At 32.8% G+C, this 20,542-nt stretch overlaps 1 non-coding gene across 1 annotated transcript; it reads right to left on the bottom strand.

Moving 5' to 3' along the window:
- Window positions 1-841: 841 nt before the first annotated feature.
- Window positions 842-948, bottom strand: LOC139903121 (small nucleolar RNA R71). The gene has a single exon (XR_011777965.1). It is a non-coding gene; the product is annotated as a small nucleolar RNA R71 (small nucleolar RNA).
- Window positions 949-20,542: the final 19,594 nt, after the last annotated feature.

Here is a 20,542-nt window from a genome sequence, read left to right as displayed (position 1 = left end):
CGTAGTAATAGTTGGATTTGTTAGTGGCGAGTTGTGGGCGTCCGATTTAAAGGGTCCTGGCTACCTGCTGCATCTATTGGCTATTCGAAACGTGGGCAAAATCAGAAAAGTCTATTAATTTGATAACTTATATAATTTTTATATTTATAACTAATAGGATACTCAGTGAATGCACCGAGCGAAACGTTCACCACCTTTCATACGTTCACCATCTGTAACCCGATCAAGACATCTAGCCAATATTGTCGCCGTTAATTTTTCTTTAAAATCGTCATCTAGTCGAGCAAGTACTCCAATTCAAAATTCTGATAATCTATCTTTTGAACCCGATTTCACAATTGAAAACTCGGAGGATATTCAAGGACAATTCCAAGATCCTGAACCACTAATCATTCTTCCTGAATCATAAACCGTTAAATCAAAATCATCTAGTGATTCAGATTCAACAAATTCAAAAATGGAAGTAACAGAACCTCAAAGTATGGAAGACCGAATGAGAGCCATACACACGGGCCAAGGTCACGCCATTAATCAGCCAGATGTTAGAGCATCAGATTTTGAAATCAAAGGACAAATCCTACACATGATCACCAATCAGTGCCAATTTGGTGGTACAACAAAAGAAGATCCAAATGAACATCTTCGAACTTTTAATAGGATTTGTAATCTATTTAAAATCCGAGAAGTTGAGGATGAAACTATTTATCTTATGTTGTTCCCCTGGACTTTAAAAGGAGAGGCCAAAGATTGGTTAGAATCGTTACCTGAAGGAACGATTGACACATGAGATGTTTTAGTTGAGAAATTTCTTCAAAGATTCTTTCCGGCATCTAAAGCCGTGAGACTTCAAGGAGAAATTGCCACGTTCGTGCAAAAGCCAAATGAAACATTATATGAGGCGTGGAAAAGATTCGGAAGGATGTTGAGAGGATGTCCTCAACACGGTTTAGATACTTTTCATATAGTACAAATCTTCTATAAAGGCGTAGACATTGCCACACGAAAAGACATCGACACAGCAGCTGGTGGTTCCATTATGAAGAAAACCGCAACCGAAGCTCACAAGATAATTGATAACACAGCATCCCACTCACATGAGTGGCATCAGGAAAAAGATATCTTCCATTCATCTAAAGCGGCTAGAGCCGATTCTAGCCATGACTTTGATTCCGTTTCCGCAAAAATAGATGCTTTCGAGAGACGAATGGAAAAGATGACTAAAGATATTCACGAAATACGAATCAGTTGTGAGCAATGCGGAGGACCACACTTAATGAAAGATTGTCACATCGAACAAACAATGGAACAACGTGAGAATGTTTCCTACATGAACCAAAGGCCGGGAAATAATTATCAAAATAATTATCTACCGCTAAGGGTAAATTCAATCGAAATCAGAACATTCTTTACAATCCAAAAGGACCCGACAATAACTCGTATAACCAACAAGGTCCGAATAACCAACCAACTCAAAACAACACTTTCAATCAACAAAGACCCTGCTTGTATAAACCACCACAACAAACCGAAGAGAAAAAGTCAAATCTGGAAGAAGTGGTATTTAAGCTTGTTGAATCTCAAACACAATTTATTGAAACTCAAACCCAAACGAACGAGAGGTTTGATCAGTCATTTAGAACTCAACAAGCTTCCATTTTGAATCTAGAAAAACAAGTAGGTACTCTTGTTAGATTGATGAGTGAAAGGTACTCTTGTTTGTCACATCGAACAAACAATGGAACAACGTGAGAATGTTTTCTACATGAACCAAAGGCCGGGAAATAATTATCAAAATAATTATCAATCGCCAAGGGTAAACTTCAATCGAAATCAGAACATTCTTTACAATCCAAAAGGACCCGACAATAACTCGTATAACCAACAAGGTCCGAATAACCAACCAACTCAAAACAACACTTTCAATCAACAAAGACCCAGCTTGTATAAACCACCACAACAAACCGAAGAGAAAAATTCAAATCTGGAAGAAGTGGTATTTAAGCTAGTTGAATCTCAAACACAATTTATTGAAACTCAAACCCAAACGAACGAGAGGTTTGATCAGTCATTTAGAACTCAACAAGCTTCCATTTTGAATCTAGAAAAACAAGTAGGTACTCTTGTTAGATTGATGAGTGAAAGGGAACAAGGAAAGCTATCGAGTAATACTGAAGAAAATCCTCGGAATGAAAATGTTAACATGGTTTCAACAAATTCTGAAAAACCAGCTCCAGAAGATGGGAAGGTTTTAGATGCGAGTAACAATGAAGAAGTTACAACACCACCACCACCACCCGAGTATGTAAAACCAGTGGTGACACCATACAAACCACCCATCCCGTTTCCAAGAAAAGGAGTTGAGTATGAGCAAGTAATGGGTAATAAATTTTGTGATACCTTTGGAAAGAAGAAGAAGAAGAAGAAGAATAAGAAAGTACAAGAAACAAAAACCATAAAGATAAACCCGGTGAATACAGTTCCACCAAAACCTCCACCTAGAGTAGGTGATCCGGGTGAATTCATTGTTCCTTGTCTACTTAGTGATTGTGTCATGTATGATGCACTAGCAGATTTAGGTGCAAGTGTGAGTGTTATGCCTCTTTCATTATATAAGAGATTAGGAGTAGTTGAGTTAAGTCCAACGGAACTGAGTGTTTGACTCTTTGATCAAACCATTAAGCAGCCAGTTGGAATTGCTGACAACCTACCCGTTCAAGTAGGTAATTTAACCTTTCTAGTCGAATTTATTGTCATTGACATAGAAGAGGACCTAAACATTCCTCTAATTTTAGGTCGACCATTCTTAGCGTCCACCGGGGCGTTATTTGATGTAAGAAAGGGTAGAATGACACTTAGTAATGATGAAAAATCAATCACCTTTATAATTCTAAAGTCTAAATCTCCACCAACCAAAATTGTTGAACCAGCAAAAACGATTGGTAAGAAACGTGTTGTTTTACCAACTCCAACGGTAGTGCTTAATAATAATAAAACGCCTAAGTGTGGGGAAAATGAAGTAACACCTAATGATGACCTGATAATAAAGAACCCCGTTGTTGATACGAAATTAAATGATCCCATTATTAACAGTTCAATGAAGAAACTTTTTAAATGGGTTTATGATGCTAGAAGTAAGGGGAATTTTAAGTTATATAACCGGTTAGTATCCAATCTATAGCCTAAAGAAAAGGCAAAACTAGTTGAATTTGTGGATATTACGGAAGAAGCTGGTCACTGGCATAAAGCAAAAGTCACAGATATGCAAGTTGATTATGGTCCAAGAGAAATTGACGATGAAGTTAATCATAATTTCAACAACACAGCTACCTAAGTGTGGGGAGATTCAAATGTTCTAAAAAGAAAATGCTGTCTAGAGTTAGTTGTTCTGTTCTCGTGCAGTTCCGAGAATGGAATCCGATTGGTCTTTTCCACTAGCAGACACTAAAGAACTAGTTTTCTCCTCCCATTCTGAATTTTTTTTTTTTTTTGTTTTATAGGTTTTGTATGAAATTAATATGCTTTTTAAATTTAAGTTTTGTGTGAATTTAAAAACAAAATTTACTTTATTTCATTAATTTTAAAAAATGATTTCTAAAATTCGTCGTAAGTTGAAGATTAGGTAGTTGAACCGAAATTACTTTACCCGAGGGCGGGGCGAAAAATTTTATTATCATTATTTTAATATTATTGATCTAAAGTATGCCAAAAATATTATATGAACGTGGGGTTACATACCAAACTTCAAAAATATGTATATATGTTTGTATTTTTTCATTTACACAACAGGGTAAAATAGCGCACTTTCAAAGACTAACATTAAGTTCAGCAAAAGCTACTGATTTTGACGACAAGACGCAAAACAACAAATGTGATATAACAAATGAAGGAATGAACGATGAGGCGCGCCATCTATCATTCGACGAGCTACAAACTCGGCATTTTTAATCATTTTCTACACTAATCACCCTCATGAATTTAAAATTTTACTGATTTCTTGCAAATGAGGGCATTGCAAGATCTCAAGTGTGGGGAAGGGTTATAAATTCTCTCGGGTTTACACTTGGTTTAATTGCCAAATTTTGTGAAAATTTTAAAAAAAATTTCAACTAAATGAATTCAAAATCATGTTTATACATATTTATGAACGATAAAAATAGGTGTTAATGCCGAAATTATTGTTACCTCGGAAAGGACATAAATTGAGAAATAACCCAAAACGCTTGAATTCATTTAAAATGGAATAAAGGAGAATAAAAAGGCAAAGAAAAACATAAAATAAAAGCTAAGTGTGGGAAGAATTTACCAAGTTCTTTAAAACATATATCACATATTTTTGTACAAGATTATTGTAGGTACTTTTGTTTTGAACGATACTAAACTGTTTTACCCGATTTATTGAAAGAAAAATGGATCTACACGATGAATCAATTCCATCATTAAAAGGAAGTAAAGTCTTCCGAAAAAGACACGCGCTTCTTGATTTAGGTCAAGAAGTTGTCGTCCAGACCAGCTGTAGGTTGACGAAAAATCTAGAAAAGTCATCTCTAAAATCAGCAGAAAATCCACGGACCTCAGCATCAAACAGGATCGCCAAGTGGTCAGACTTATCCTAACCATGAGAGGATCTGTCTCGTAAAATGGGGAGGGCGCCGTGCAAATTAGCTTGATAAGACTAATGAATCAGACCCCCAGAAAGGATAATCTCCTTAAAGATTAAAAATCAGCATTTAAGACTGATATTACTCAATCCTTGAGATTGACCTTAAAAATTGAGAATTACAACTCATGGAATTCGATGATATCTAAACTCGAGCTTGAACGAGAAAATATTTTGATCAAAATTAAAACCGATTTGTTTTCTGAAAACCTATTTTCAATGCGTTCATTACCATTGAACGTAAAATCCTAGGAATTCACCTGGAATTCATTAGGTCACCTGAACCAAATTGGATGTCAACCGTAAGAACGGTGGTTGCATAGCATGGTCGAAGACAGGACCTTGTGCCAGACCGAAAAATTATAGGATGATCTTTACTATTTCTCCTACAAAGGATAGTACTAGCATCCGACACGATATAGACCATAAGGAAAAGCATGTCACGAGACATTGCCTTAACAGTTGCTTGTTCAACCCTTTACTTTACAACCGGACGGTAGTTTACCGAAAGGTAATATACGGAGCAAGTATACTGGACGTGTTGCTTTCCTAATACAAGGTTAGCAAGTGGGTGACACAAAACCATAAGTTTTGAGCTAAAATTTTCAAATCTGAAACCCACAAAACCCACAAAAACAATTTGCAAACGCCGGTGAAGGGTTATTCCGGAAAACTTATCTAGGGTAAAAGCTAGATTGAATTTTCTAAAGATCAAATGTTTTCATAAAGATCCAATTTCCTTAAAGGATCTAAATTTTCATAGTCACGTGGGACTGTAAACCACATCGTTACTATCATTGTTTATACCACCATATCAAAATCACTGATGTACAAAGTGTGAGAATAAAAAAGTGATTCGAGTGAAGTGTGATTTTATTTCAAGTTCTGTATTGCTTGAGGACAAGCAACGTTCAAGTGTGGGGATATTTGATAGTGCTCCAAACGAACATATATTTCATAGCATTATCCTTCAAGAAAGACAAGCTTTTAGTTGCAATTGTTCTAATTTCAAGTAATTATCGTTTAAATAATAAAAGGTGAAGACAAAAGACCGATTCAACGATTTGAAGACGCAAATGACCAAAAAGCTCAAATGTACAAGATACAATCCAAGTGGTTCAATTTATTGATGAGAAACGTCTCAAAATTACAAAAGTACAAGCCGCAAAACGCAAAGTACAAGATATTAAATTATACGAAAAGGCGTTCGAAAATCCGAAACCGAGACATGAACCAACTTTCAACGCTCGACGCAACGGGGCTGAAAGTACAAGTCAACTATGCACAAGAATATAATATAATATTTAAATAATTCATAATAAGAATAATAATAAATAATAAAAAGTTGTTAATTGAGTATAGTTAAGGGGTCATAAGTGAAAATTTCAAATCAATATTTGCCTATAAAAGAAAGGCATTCGGAGGCTTTCAAACTACACTTTTTCAATTCTCTTTCTCTTAAACGTATGTAATATATATATATATATATATATATATATATATATATATATATATATATATATATATATATATATATATATATATATATATATATATATATATATAATTTTAATTTTAATTTTAATTTAAGTTTAATAATAATTGAGTTATTGTAAGAAATGTTTTACGAATTTTAAGTCGAAACTCTGTCCGTGTAACGCTACGCTATAAATAATCATTGTAAGTTATGTTCTTCCTTTTTAAATTAATGTATCGTAACTAAGTTATTATTATGCTTATTTAAATCAAAGTAATCATGATGTTGGGCTAAATATTAAGATTGGGTTATTGGGCTTTGTACCATAATTGGAGTTTGGACAAAAGATCGACACTTGTGAAAATTGGACTATTGACTATTAATAGATGGGGGGTATTGTCTAATTGAGTGACAACTCATTGGAATCTGTCGAACCTATCTTCAAATTATTTAATCTAATAATTAATAATGATTGTAGTTGTCCTATTTAGTGACGTTTATTTGGAATCTTTTACAATCATTTAATTAATTATTCGGGTTGGGTAATTGATTATTCAAACTGATCAAGTGGATAAATTAATATTCATAATTAATGAAAACAGGAGTGGATTACATACAGTGATAACTGGTGTAATTGTTGACAGATGTGATAACTGCGTCACAGTTTAAATCCTCAATTAGTTGAAATATTTGACTTCGGGTATAAGGGTAATTTGACGAGGACACTCGAACTTTATAGTTATGACCGATGGACTGTTATGGACAAAAACCAGATGGACATATCAAATAATCTAGGACAAAGGACAATTAACCCATGGTAATAAATTAAAATCAAAACGTCAAAAATCATGATTACGGAAGTTTAAATAAGCATAATTCCTTTATTTTATATCTCATCGTACTTTAATTTATCGTCATTTTATTTATCGTACTTTAAATTATCGTACTTTAAATTATCGCACTTTTATTTTTATGCTTTATTTATATTTTTAATTCTTGTACTTTTATTTATCGTCATTTACTCAACGCTTTAAAATAAGTTCTATTTATATTTAATATTTTTGCATTAGGTTTTGACTGTGATATAAGACTTAAAATCGACAAACCGGTCATTAAACGGTAAAAACCCCCAAAGTTACCTATAATTACTATATATTACTAAATCTAGTTTAACTACTTAATTAACTAATTTACCCTAGTAGAGCACCCAATAAAAGTGTCCACGGATCGACCTCCCGGACTTTACCCTAGCTATATTACTATACGATAGTTATACTTTCCTTTTGTGTTTTAGTTTAATTTAGGTGATTTCCTGTAGTAAATAAATATAAAACTGATAGCCATTTCATACACACTCTAGAACACATCACATAACATGCTACTGTGGTTGACTCTTTTACCATGCATAGTGTAGAAATTGCCATGTTAGAATAATATAGTATGTCTGATGTTGTACGTGAATTATGTATACACTGTGTGAATGGCACCAGTCGGGCCTAGGGAGACTGGGGACTCGAGACCGTGCCTAGGAGAGGTTAGAGTCCGTATGAGGTCAACCGTGCCTAGGGGAGGTTGGGTCCATAGGCTATTAATTATGGAGTATATTGTGAACGATGCATCCCCTGCATCTGGATAACTATACTGTGAATTGAGTAGCAGAGACTATCGGTAGACTCATGCCCGATCAGCTGGGAGTCGTGTGCTCGTACAAGCCGCCGATCCTCGTATTGTCTTATTGTTTGCTAGTTGGTAGTTAGCAAGTGTTGTTGTTAGTATATAGCTTGTGTATGGCTTAAGCTATATCTGTTAGATAGATTCCATTCACTTAGCGGTGCGCTAATCCCCCACATATTCTCCCCTTGCAGGTTTAGGTACTGCTAGTCGGGATGGGTGCTGTTGCAGAAGACATGTTTGACAACTCAACTCTGATGTGGACTTTTGTATAAATAATGTTTTGTAATAACGTAACACCGTTGTGTAAACTTAAACGTAATTACAAGGATTAATGTAATGACGTGACTTATATTGTGTTTATTAATAAAGCCTTCCGCTGTGTTTTAAAAAAAAAAATTGGCCGATGTTACAAGTTGGTATCAGAGCATGGTTTGGCAACAAGTACGTGTGCGTATTTTGTTCCCGAACCCTGAGGCAAGTCAAACATGTCTGTGGGAGTGGGGGCTAAGTGAAAATAGGATATACGTGTGTTAGTTGTGATTGAACTAACTGTTATCCACTAAGCTTTTGTGTAAGTTGTTTTGTAGCACAGGTATGGCTGATAGAAACGCAAATGGCCCATCCAACCCTGAAACATTCAGAGCACCAGAAGAGGGGGTTGAGTCTGATGATGATCAGAGTAGTTACATCCTTCAGTTAGAAAGCAAGCTAAAAGAGGCTGAAGACAAAATTAATGAGCTTGAATTAGCGAGGCATTCTGGAAATGATGATACACCACCTGGATTCCCAACCGCGCAATCCCAAACGATAGCTAATGTGCACCAGGACCAGTTTCAGAATCAAATACCTAACCAACACTATATGCCACCGCAAAACACTTTTACTTACCAAAATCCCATGATGATGAACCCATACCAAATGCAAATGTTCCAACAACCTTATATGCAACCACCCAAAAAGTGTACTTATAAGAACTTCCGTGATTGCAAACCCTCTGAGTTTTCTGGAAGTACTGATCCGACTGTAACTCTCAATTGGTTGCGAGAAATAGAAAGGGTATTTGAAGCGTGTCAGTGTGAACCTGAGCTGAAAGTAACATATGCTAGTCGACTGTTGAAAGGTAGGGCTATGATTTGGTGGGATTCTTTGATTTCCAGTATACCAAAAGAGCAAGTGAGTATGTGTGATGACCCGGGAATTTTCGACCAAATTTAAACTTTAATCTTTATATGTTTCTGACACGATAAGAAAAATCTGTAATGTTGAGTCTCGAAAGTTTTGAAATCTATATTCATGTAGTTAATTACCCTTCAACTGTTCTCGACGATTCACGAACAATTACTTGTAAATAGATACGTATATATTTAAAGATATATAAATAATAATTTGAAATATATTATATTAGAATTAACTATGTAAAATAAAACAATATATAATAATTACTATTTAAGATATATCTATATACATATATAAATAGGGTATATTGAATATATAAATATAGTTTCGAAGTTAATTAGTAAACGATAGAAGCACTCGTTTGTCATCTTGATAGTTATTAAGCAAGTTAAATTCGAACTTATGTGATTATAAAATAAATGGTGATCCGAAAATGAGTTAGATAAGTTTTAGGCTTATTAAAAATATATTCAGGAGCTAGTTAATAAATTTCAACAATTTTTATATTTTACCCAGAATTGAGAGGGACAGTTGATGTAATTTTTATTTAATAATTAATGATAAAATTTTATACCATAATGACCGAAATAAATAAGGATAATTACTGTGAAAGTTTGGGAATTTTCTGAAGACTTTTTATTCGCCACTGAGTGAACAACGGGGCACGATATTATAGTCCGTTAAAAGTGTCGGTAGAGTGATTCCAAAACACGGCTGCTTAATTCAATTATGCTTAGATCAACTACTGTTCTTGATTGAATATGATTTTAATATAATATTATTTACATTATTTATTCGTTCCTAATTCTAATAATTACATATATTAATGCATGCAGAGTAAAACACTTACACCATACAACCCACTTATATTACTTTTCTGTTTTCTTTCTTTATCATTCACAATCACCACCATGTGATCTTGTCTCTTTTATTGTTTCCTTCACAATCTCAATACATATATAGAATATACATATAGATATAGGCATTATGCAGAGACTCATTTTCAAACACATCTCTTTCTAATCCTTTCCTCATAAACCAAGACCAAAACCCACTTCTATATTCATTATTAAGAATCACCTTTTATTATTTCTTATTTTCTTCATAAGCTCACCACCATAAACAACCACTGCACCATCACTCATTAATTTTATCAAACTTGCATCACCTACATCACTCTTGCATTCTGCTATGCTATTACTTGTATTTTTTTTTTTTTATTCGAAAACATAACTGCTTACTATGTTCTATTTTCATTCGATTGCCATCTACACCCAACACCCGTCGACACCATTCGATCACCTTGAATTACCACAATCATCACCCTTATTCGATTACCATCGAAACCCACTTCAAGAATTACTGTATTTTTTGTTTTGGATTCACCATCGAAGCCACCACCATGAAACCTTCATCGTCACCTCGTCTTTCTTCTTCATCATCGAGCCACCATTATAACATAATATATATATATATATATATATATATATATATATATATATATATATATATATATATATATATATATATATATATATATATATATATATATATATATATATATATATATATATATATCAAACCCCCACATATTACAAACCGTTACCACCATCTATCTATCACTGATTTGATTCTAATACCACATCACCAGCATTTCTTTCTTGTTTTCGTAGCTTCTGCTTTATTATCAAACCCACATCCTGCTACAGTGTTGTTATTAACCATAATCAACTCGTTTTGATATTACAAGAAACTATTAAGGCTACTGCTGGTTAACTGTTACGATTACTATGTTGCTATATCGCTTTTTACTTTCGTTGTTTCTATTTTCAATCCACAGCTTCTGTTTTCTGTTTCTTCATCATAAACCTTCCCTAAATCCGACACCATTACTACTATCACTATACGGAATGATATTAATCGAAACCATCATCCTATCACTATATTTTCTTTTATTTCCTTCGCTGCAACTACTGCTATAGTTCCTACAGTTGATGAATCGAATCACACGCACACACCTGCAATAATACCGAAACCCACCTAATAAAACTACTATAACCCTACGACTATTTTCCAATTCCTATTTCTTTTGTTTCTGATCACGATGATAATAATTATGATGATAAGAAGATGATGATGATAAGTGGATGATGTTACGATATTGATGAACCAAGAAAACCAGGAACCGTCGTGAGATATATATATATATATATATATATATATATATATATATATATATATATATATATATATATTTTCGTTGATATCTGCTATTGTCGTTCCTATTTTGAGTCGCCAACAAAACGCGTACAATTTAACCGGTGGATTGATGGTTAATGGACTGTTTATTGGGCTTCAAAATGTTGACATGTTGGGCTTGACTCTATGGACTAATTAATCTCCTTGCTAATGTATTGGGCTTCATGATCCATTAATCAATTAAGTAACGTGTTTTGGTGGAAGGAAATGCAAACAGAACGTATTAAATATTTTTAAAATACGAATAATAACAGAAAACTGGAATGGATCAGATGGTTAGTAAGTGTTTGTGTTATTCGAGAGGTCGCGGGTTCGATCCCGGTTCGGGGCATATTTTTTTTAGGAAGGCTTTTGGAGGTAGTTTTCTAAACCAAAAATTGCTATTATTATTAATATTATTGTTATTATTATTAAAAATTATTATTAGTACTAGTATTATTAGTATGTATTTTTTTTTATTATCATTAATATTATTATAAATATTACTAATATTATTATTATTATTATGAACTTTACCATGTTAGTATTATTATCATTATTATGAGTATGATTAATATTATTATGAAAATAATACGGTTTATTTTCATAAACATTGGTATTATTATCATTTTATAAGTATTAGAGTTATTATCATTAACATAAGTATTATTAATAGGATTATCATTATTAGTATTATTAATATTAACAATTTTTATCATTATAATCAGATACAACTTTTTATTTACTATTATTAATATTATATATTATCATGGATATAAAAATATACTTATAAGTAATATTATATATAGGTACGAATTAATTATATTGACAATCTTTATATAAATATTCATATATAACAAATTAAGTATTTTTAATATATATATATATATATATATATATATATATATATATATACATAAAACTATATAAATAATAATCATTTACAAATATATATATAAATTAAATAAATAATATATAAAGTTAAAATATATATATATATATATACATACATATATATATATATATATATATATATATATATATATATATATATATATATATATATATATATATATATATATATATATATATATATATATATATTTGTTCGAATTTCAATTATGTATATTAATAAATACACAAATGTTATAGGTTCGTGAATCCGAGGCCAACTCTACACTTGTTCAATATCATCATATGTATTTTTACTACAAAATACAGTTGGTGAGTTTCATTGATCCCCTTTTACTCATTACATTTTTGGGGCTGAGAATACATGCAAATGCTTTAGTAACTGTTTTACAATAATTATATGCGTGAGTTTCATTTGCCTTTTTTACCCTTTATATTTTTGGGCTGAGAATACATGCGCAACTTTTATAAATGTTTTACGAAATAGACACAAGTATGTGAAACTACATTCTATGGTTGAATTATCGAAATCGAATATGCCCCTTTTTATTAAGTATGGTAATCTAAGAATTAGGGAACAGACACCCTAATTGACGCGAACTCTAAAGATAGATCTATCGGGCCCAACAAGCCCCATCCAAAGTACCGGATGCTTTAGTACTTCGAAATTAATATCATGTCCGAAGGAGGATCCCGGAATGATGGGGATATTCTTATATGCATATTGTGAATGTCAGTTACCAGGTGTTCAATCCATATGAATAATATTTTTGTCTCTATGCATGGGACGTATATTTATGAGAAATGAAAATAAAAATCTTGTGGTCTATTAAAATGATGGAAATGATTATTTATGTTAAACTAATGAACTCACCAACCTTTAGGTTGACACTTGAAAGCATGTTTATTCTCAGGTATGAAAGAAATCTTCCGCTGTGCATTTGCTCATTTTAGAGATATTACTTGGAGTCATTCATGACATATTTCAAAAGATGTAGCATTCGAGTCATCGAGTTCATCAAGATCATTATTAAGTCAATTATAGTTGGATGTATTATGAAATGATATGCATGCTGTCAACTTTCAATGTACTGAAAGATTGTCTTTTCAAAAACGAATGCAATGTATGTAAAATATATCATATAGAGGTCAAGTACCTCGCGATGTAATCAACTATTGTGAATCGTTTATAATCGATGTGGACATTGTCCGGATGGATTAGGACAGGTCACTACAGTTGGTATCAGAGAGGTGGTATTAGCAAACCAGGTCTTGCATTAGAGTGTCTAACTAGTAGTTGTTTAGATGCATTAGTGAGTCTGGACTTCGACCGTGTCTGCATGTCAAGAGTTTTGCTTATCATTTCTAGTCGGAAATCATCTGCTTATCATTCTTAGGGAATCATTTGCTTATCATTCTTAGTCTAGACACGTCTTACTGCCTCTATTGCATAGACAGTGTATAGATAAATTCATATCTTAGCGTATCTGCTAATTCATATCTTAGCGTATCTGTTATTGTTATCTTTGCCTGACAGCTTCCGTAGATTCCTCCGTAACTTATGAGATTTTAGTATTATATATGAATATGTAAATTATGTATTGCGGGATACTAATCTACATCCTATAATCTATTTCTTATCAAAAATCCTTCATCTGATCGTACGAGTTGAATCCCTCAACTAGTTCGAGTTCCTCGGATTTTGACAGCTAATCCGATAGTTATCCCGACAGTTATTCCGAATGGATAGTCATCTAAGCTCCGGAAGCAACGTCACCAGAATGAACCAACCAATCATCCATCCCCAATTCATCTGATGGGTTCGTAGTCAACTTAATCAATGGAGACGCAAAGAAGGCGATCCCTTCCACCAACCGAATTCACCCCTTGGTGAAGAACTCGAAGCACTTACCGGCGAATCTATCGGAAACACCATTTTCTCTCTCATTTCCAAAGTACCCCATCATGATTATATACTATCTCGAATTCTAGATCTTATTCATCCGCTCGTTCCGACCGAAAATCATCCCGAAATAATAGAAGAAGTCAACGAACTTCGCGCTCGAGTAATCAATTTGGAGAATATGGTGCAAAATTTACCAGCTTCAGCAATATCATTGACACCAACAGTACCATCAGTAACAGCACTTGTATCATCGACAATCCTTGCCTCAACATCTCGTTCTGTACCTCGAGCATAATCATCGTTCTACATGACGTTCTACATTATTTATCTTCGTTCGACATGGCAATTATGTAATCTCTAATGTTTTAGAGATTATATATTCTTGTTATAACGGTAACTCAAATGAGTTTAATATCATATTGACTCATTAAATCCATGATTACATCTGAAGAAAATATATATGTAAGTATATTTTCATAAAGATTGTAATTAAAAATTCTTTTGTACAAACTGTTAATGGTGAAAATATTTTAACGGGTAGGTAATACCCGAGAAATATTTAGATTTCACGTTAATAAGTTACACTGTACAATCTTTGAATCCGATTCGACTGTCAATTACGATCCTACTTACAGTCACAGATATATGTATCCGTTCACTCCAAAATAACCATTTTCATTCAATTTCATATTTGGATTTTGACCTATCAGAATCCAACAAGTGGCATAATGAAGAACACATTTGACGAAATAAAAATTTGATAGAAACAAACAAATTAACTATGAGAAATTTTGTTAAGAATCCACGCTAACTGTTCATAGCTAATTATTCCTAGCTAACTAATTAATTCCGTATTACATTTTATTTATTGCAATTTATTTATCGCAATTTATTTATCGCAATTTACATTCTCGCAACTTTAATTATTGTCATTTAATTTCTGTTATTTACTTTACGCACTTTAATTATTGTCATTTAATTTCTGTTATTTACTTTACGCACTTTAATTATCGTTATTTAATTTCTGTTATTTATTTTACGCACTTTAAATATCGGGACACGTATACAAGGTTTTGACATATCATATTAACGCATTTATATATATTATTTGAAATAACCATAGACACTCTATATGCAGTAATGATCGAGTTCTCTATATAGGGTTGAGGTTGATTCTACAATAATATATATAATTTGAGTTGTGATCGAGTCTGAGACGTATAAGGGTCACGATACGTATTAATTAATTCGAATATTATATATTAAACTATATATGAATTATTGAATTGCTAACTGTGGACTATCAATTGAGGACTATCAACATTGGACAATTAAAATGAATTAAAATATTGATTATAACATATGAAACTAAACAATTTTTCAAGTTTGCCACTTGATTTCATCTTAAACCTCAATTTGTATCTTGCTGATTACAATATGCGTTCAAACCTTTCATGATTCTTGAAAACACCTCAATCAAGAGGATGAACCAACCGCACTTCATCTACAGAAGAAAAGATTGATACATATAGTTATGCACCTAAAAACACTCGGAACCTGAGTAAATGTTTAACACGTATCTGTGCTAATTCCTTTAGTGTTATTATTACCCAAAATAACTTGGTGATTCCTTTCAAAGTAGCAAATTTTATCACAACTTCAGCAAGTCAACTTCGACATTTCATCCGGATTGGTCTTATTATAACCTTGATATATAAGCTTGCCTTTCGTCATCGTCACCGGGGAACCGTTTACATCCCATCACGTTAGCAGTAAACTTACCAGCAACTTCATTACTCATTGGCTTAAGTCTCTCCGAAGAACCCTTATATTTGTTCATTAAAGCCTTATCTTATACTCATCCAAATCTTATAACGAGAATTACCATACCAATTACCGGGGATTAGCAATTAGTATTTTGAATCTCGTAGCATTTCTACATCAATAGTTATATGTATACATATAACAATTATCTCCTAGAATTACGATCCTCAATTCTGAAATTTTGAAAAGGGCACCCAGCCTGCGAATCAATCCATTGAACTTTGAAAAAGCTGAATGAAGCAGCAGAAAACTGTAGGCAACCGTAAACGACCTTAGTCGTCGGAAGTTTGATGATAAAGAATAGTATGTTGGAAAAGCTCAGAAACGTTGGAACTGGAAAACGGATTGAGCTAACCACGAGGGAGACCAAGGACAAATACAAGGACCATACACTCTATTCAAAGAATCCAGGTAATTCTGGATCCGTTGAAATCTCTAGAGATTATTGATGTCGAACGAGGTGTATATAAAATAGTTATTATTTTAGCAGAAAATACTATTAAATACGATACAATTTTACACAAGATATTTATTTATTTATAGAATGGATATACTTAAACCTTGCTACAACACTTATAGGCAGTGTACCTAATCGTACAGTAGTGTAGTTTTTAGTAAGTCCGGTTCGTTCCACAGGGAAATCTTTAAACAAAGCTCAACGCTATATTAGTTTAATTTTATAAAAATACAAATATATATATAAGTAATATTATTATTATAAAGGGGGGTTTTTACCGTTTAATGACCGGTTTGTCGATTTTAAAACTTTAGTCGCAGTTAAAACCTAATGTAAAATATAAAATAAATACAAGACTTTAAATTAAAGCGTAAAGTAAATAACGATAATGAAATTGCGAATAATTAAATTGCGATAATTAAAAGTACGATAATTAAAAGTGCGATTAAATAACAATAAAAGTGCGATTAAATAACAATAAAAGTGCGATAATTAGAAGTGCAATTAAATATAAAATAAAGGAAATTAAATATGAAATAAAAGAATTATGCTTATTTAAACTTCCGTAATCATGATGTTTGACGTGTTGATTTTAGTTTTATGCCCATGGGTTAATTGTCCTTTGTCCTGGATTATTCAATATGTCCGTCTGGTTTTTGTCCATAACAGTCCATCAGTCATAAATATAAATTGCAAGTGTCCTTGTCAAATTATTATTATACCCGAAGATAAATATTCCAACTAATTGGGGATTCGAATTGTAACAAGGTTTTAATACTTTGTTTAATGAATACACCAGGTTATCGACTGCGTGTAAACCAAGGTTTTGCTACTTTGTTAACAATTACACCAATTACCCTTGAATGTAATTTCACCCCTGTTTTAATTATTCTAGTGGCTATTAATCCATTCCCGTGTCCGGTTAAATGAACGATTATTCGTACATATAAATACCCCGCCCATCGTGTCCGATCGAGTGTATATGGTAATTTATAGGGACGCCCAATTGTAAATCTTTATATTAACATTAACAAACTTTCATTTAGTTAAACAAATATAAAGCCCATTAATAGCCCATAGCCTAGTTTCCACAAGTGTCGTTCTTTTGTCCAAACCCCAATTATGGTACAAAGCCCAATTACCCAATTTTAGTAATTAGCCCAACATCATGATTACTTCGTTTTAAATAAGCATAATAATAACTTAGCTACGAGACATTAATGTAAAAAGGTTGAACATAACTTACAATGATTAAAAATAGCGTAGCGTTACACGGACAGAATTTCGACTTACACCCTTACAACATTCGCTAACATACCCTTATTATTAGAATTATAATTAAAATTAAAATATAAATTATAAATATATATATATATATCGTATGAAGAGGAAGAGAAAAAAGATGTGTAAAACTCGGCAGAAAACTGGCTTTTTATAGGACCTGACCAGCAATCTCACACCATGCGACTCGCATGATTTTGTGCTTCTGGCCATGCGAGTCGCATGGCCACCCTGGATTCAGCCAACTACTTTGTTTTCTTCTTGCCGACGTAATATAATAATAATAATATATATAATATATAATTATATATAATTATATATATATTATATTATATTCTTGTGCATAGTAGACTAGATATTTTTGGTCCGTTGCGTCGGGCGTTTCTTCTTGGCTCAGGTCCCGGTTCCGAATTTTCGGACGTCTTCGCGTATTATTTTATATCGTGTACTTTGCGTTTTGTAACTTGTACTCTTGTCATTTTGAGACGTTCCTCATCAATATTTTGAACCTTTTTAATTGTATCTTGTACTTTTTAGCTCTTTGGACCTTTTTGTCTTCAATTTGTCGAATCTGCCTTTTGTCTTCACTTTTTAATATTTAAACGAATATTGCTTGTAAATCGAACAATACCAACTAAAATCTTGTCTTTCTTGGGGAATAATGCTATGAAATATATGTTCGTTTTTAGCATTATCAAATATTTCCACACTTGAGCGTTGCTTGTCCTCAAGCAATATTGTCTTGAAATACTAGAATCACTTCTTTATTCTTCACACTTTGTACATCAGTGATTTCTATACGGCGGTATAAACAATGGTAGTAACGATATGGTTTACAGTCCCACATGACTATAAAAATTTAGATCCATTAAGGAAATTGGATCTTTATGAAAACATTTGATCTTTTGAAATCTAGTTTTTACCCTAGATTAGTTTTCCGGAATAACCCTTTACCGGTGTTTGCAAAATATTTTTGTGGTTTTGGTGGGTTTCAGATTTGAAAATTTTAGCTCAAAACTTGCGGTTTTGTGTCACCCACTTGCTAACCTTGTATTTGGAAAGCAACACGTCCAGTTTACTTGTTCCGTATATTACCTTTCGGCAAACTACCGTCCGGTTGTAAAGGAAAGTGTTGAACAAGGAACTGTTAAGGCAATGTCCCGTGACATGCTTTTGATTATGGTCTATAACGTGTCAGACGCAATTACTATCCTTGGTAGGAGCAATAGTAAAGCTCACCCTTATAATTTTTCGGTCTGGCACAAGGTCTTGTCTTTGACCATGCTATGCAACCACCGTTCTTACGGTTGACACCCGATTTAGTTCAGGTGACCTAATGAATTCTAGGTGAATTCCTAGGATTTTACGTTCAATGGTAATGAACGCATTGAAAATGGGTTTTCAGAAAACAAATCGGTTTGTAATTTTTATCAAAATATTTTCTCGTTCAAGCTCGAGTTTAGATATCATCGAATTCCATGAGTTTGAATTCTCAATCTTTAAGGTCAATCTCAAGGATTGAGTAATATCAGGCTTAAAAGCTGATTTTTGATCTTTAAGGAGATTATCCTTTCTGGGGATCTGATTCATTAGTCTTATCCAGCTAATTTGCATGGTGCCCCCCCATTGTACAAGATAAATCCTTCTCATGGTTAGGATAAATCTGACCACTTGGCGACCCTGTTTAATGCTGAGGTCCGTGGATTTCCTGCTGATTTTAGTGATGACTTTTCTAGATTTTTCGTCAACCTACAACTGGTCTGGATGACAACTTCATGACCTAAATCAAGAAGCGCGTGTCTTTTTCGGAAGACTTTACTTCCTTTTAATGATGGAATTGATTCATCGTGTAGATCCATCTTTTCTTTCATCGGGTAAAACAGTTTAGTTTAGTCCAAAGCAAAAGTATTTTCAGTTATTTGTTACAGATATATGTGACATATGTTTAAAATAACTTGATAAATTTTCCCACACTTTGGCTTTTTATTTTTCTTTTTATCGTCCTCTATTCCATTTTAAATGAATTTTGACATTTTAGTTTGTTTCTCAATTTATGTCCTTTTTGAGGTAACAATAATTTCGGTGTTAAAACCTAGTTTTATCGTTCATAAATATGTATAAACATGATTTTTAGTTCATTTAATTGAAAATTTTGAAAAATTTTACTAGAATTGGGTAGTCAGTATATAAGACTAGGGCTGTTCTTTTTTATCAGAGAGCACTAGATTCTAATACAACTACTGCTTTACTAGTATTCTTAATGGTAACCAAGTGTATAAAGTAAAAAATTTTAAAATCCGAAAGAATTTAACCCCTTCCCACACTTAAGATCTTGCAATGCCCTCATTTGCAAGAAATCAGTAACAATTTAAATTATTGAGGGTGATTTGTGTGAAAATGATTAAATTTTTACCAAAGTTTCCAAATATATTGGCGTTTGTTTGCTGAATGATAAATGGTGCACATCATTTGTTCATTCCGTCTTGTTGTTATTTCACATATATTTTGCATCTTGTCGTCAAAATTAGTTGCTTTTGCTGAACTTAATGCCAGTCTTTGAAAACGCTTTGTTTTACCCTGTTTTGTGCATAAAAGAGAATACATACAATACAAATATAATCATACATGCAATTTGAAATGGAACTTTGGCATCCCACTTTCAAACTATAAGAAAAATATTAGTACACAATAATAATAAGAATATCAAACATTACATAAACGTAATAAAATGTTAAGTGTTTAAAATAAAAATAAAAATTACCAACTTATCTCTACTGATCAGGAGGTGGGTTAGGAGGAAAATTAGGATATGGATCCCAATTCATGTTCGCGTCCGGGTTCCATGGCTGATTATAGGTGAACTGGTATGCTGCGTCATAATCATATGAATCATAGGGTGGTCTCATTTCTGGCTGATGTGCGGGATAGTATGCGGGTCGG

This window comes from Rutidosis leptorrhynchoides, chromosome 3 (assembly GCF_046630445.1).
Source record: "Rutidosis leptorrhynchoides isolate AG116_Rl617_1_P2 chromosome 3, CSIRO_AGI_Rlap_v1, whole genome shotgun sequence".
Classification (NCBI taxonomy): domain Eukaryota; kingdom Viridiplantae; phylum Streptophyta; class Magnoliopsida; order Asterales; family Asteraceae; genus Rutidosis; species Rutidosis leptorrhynchoides.
This window is presented reverse-complemented; position numbering and strand designations above follow the sequence as displayed.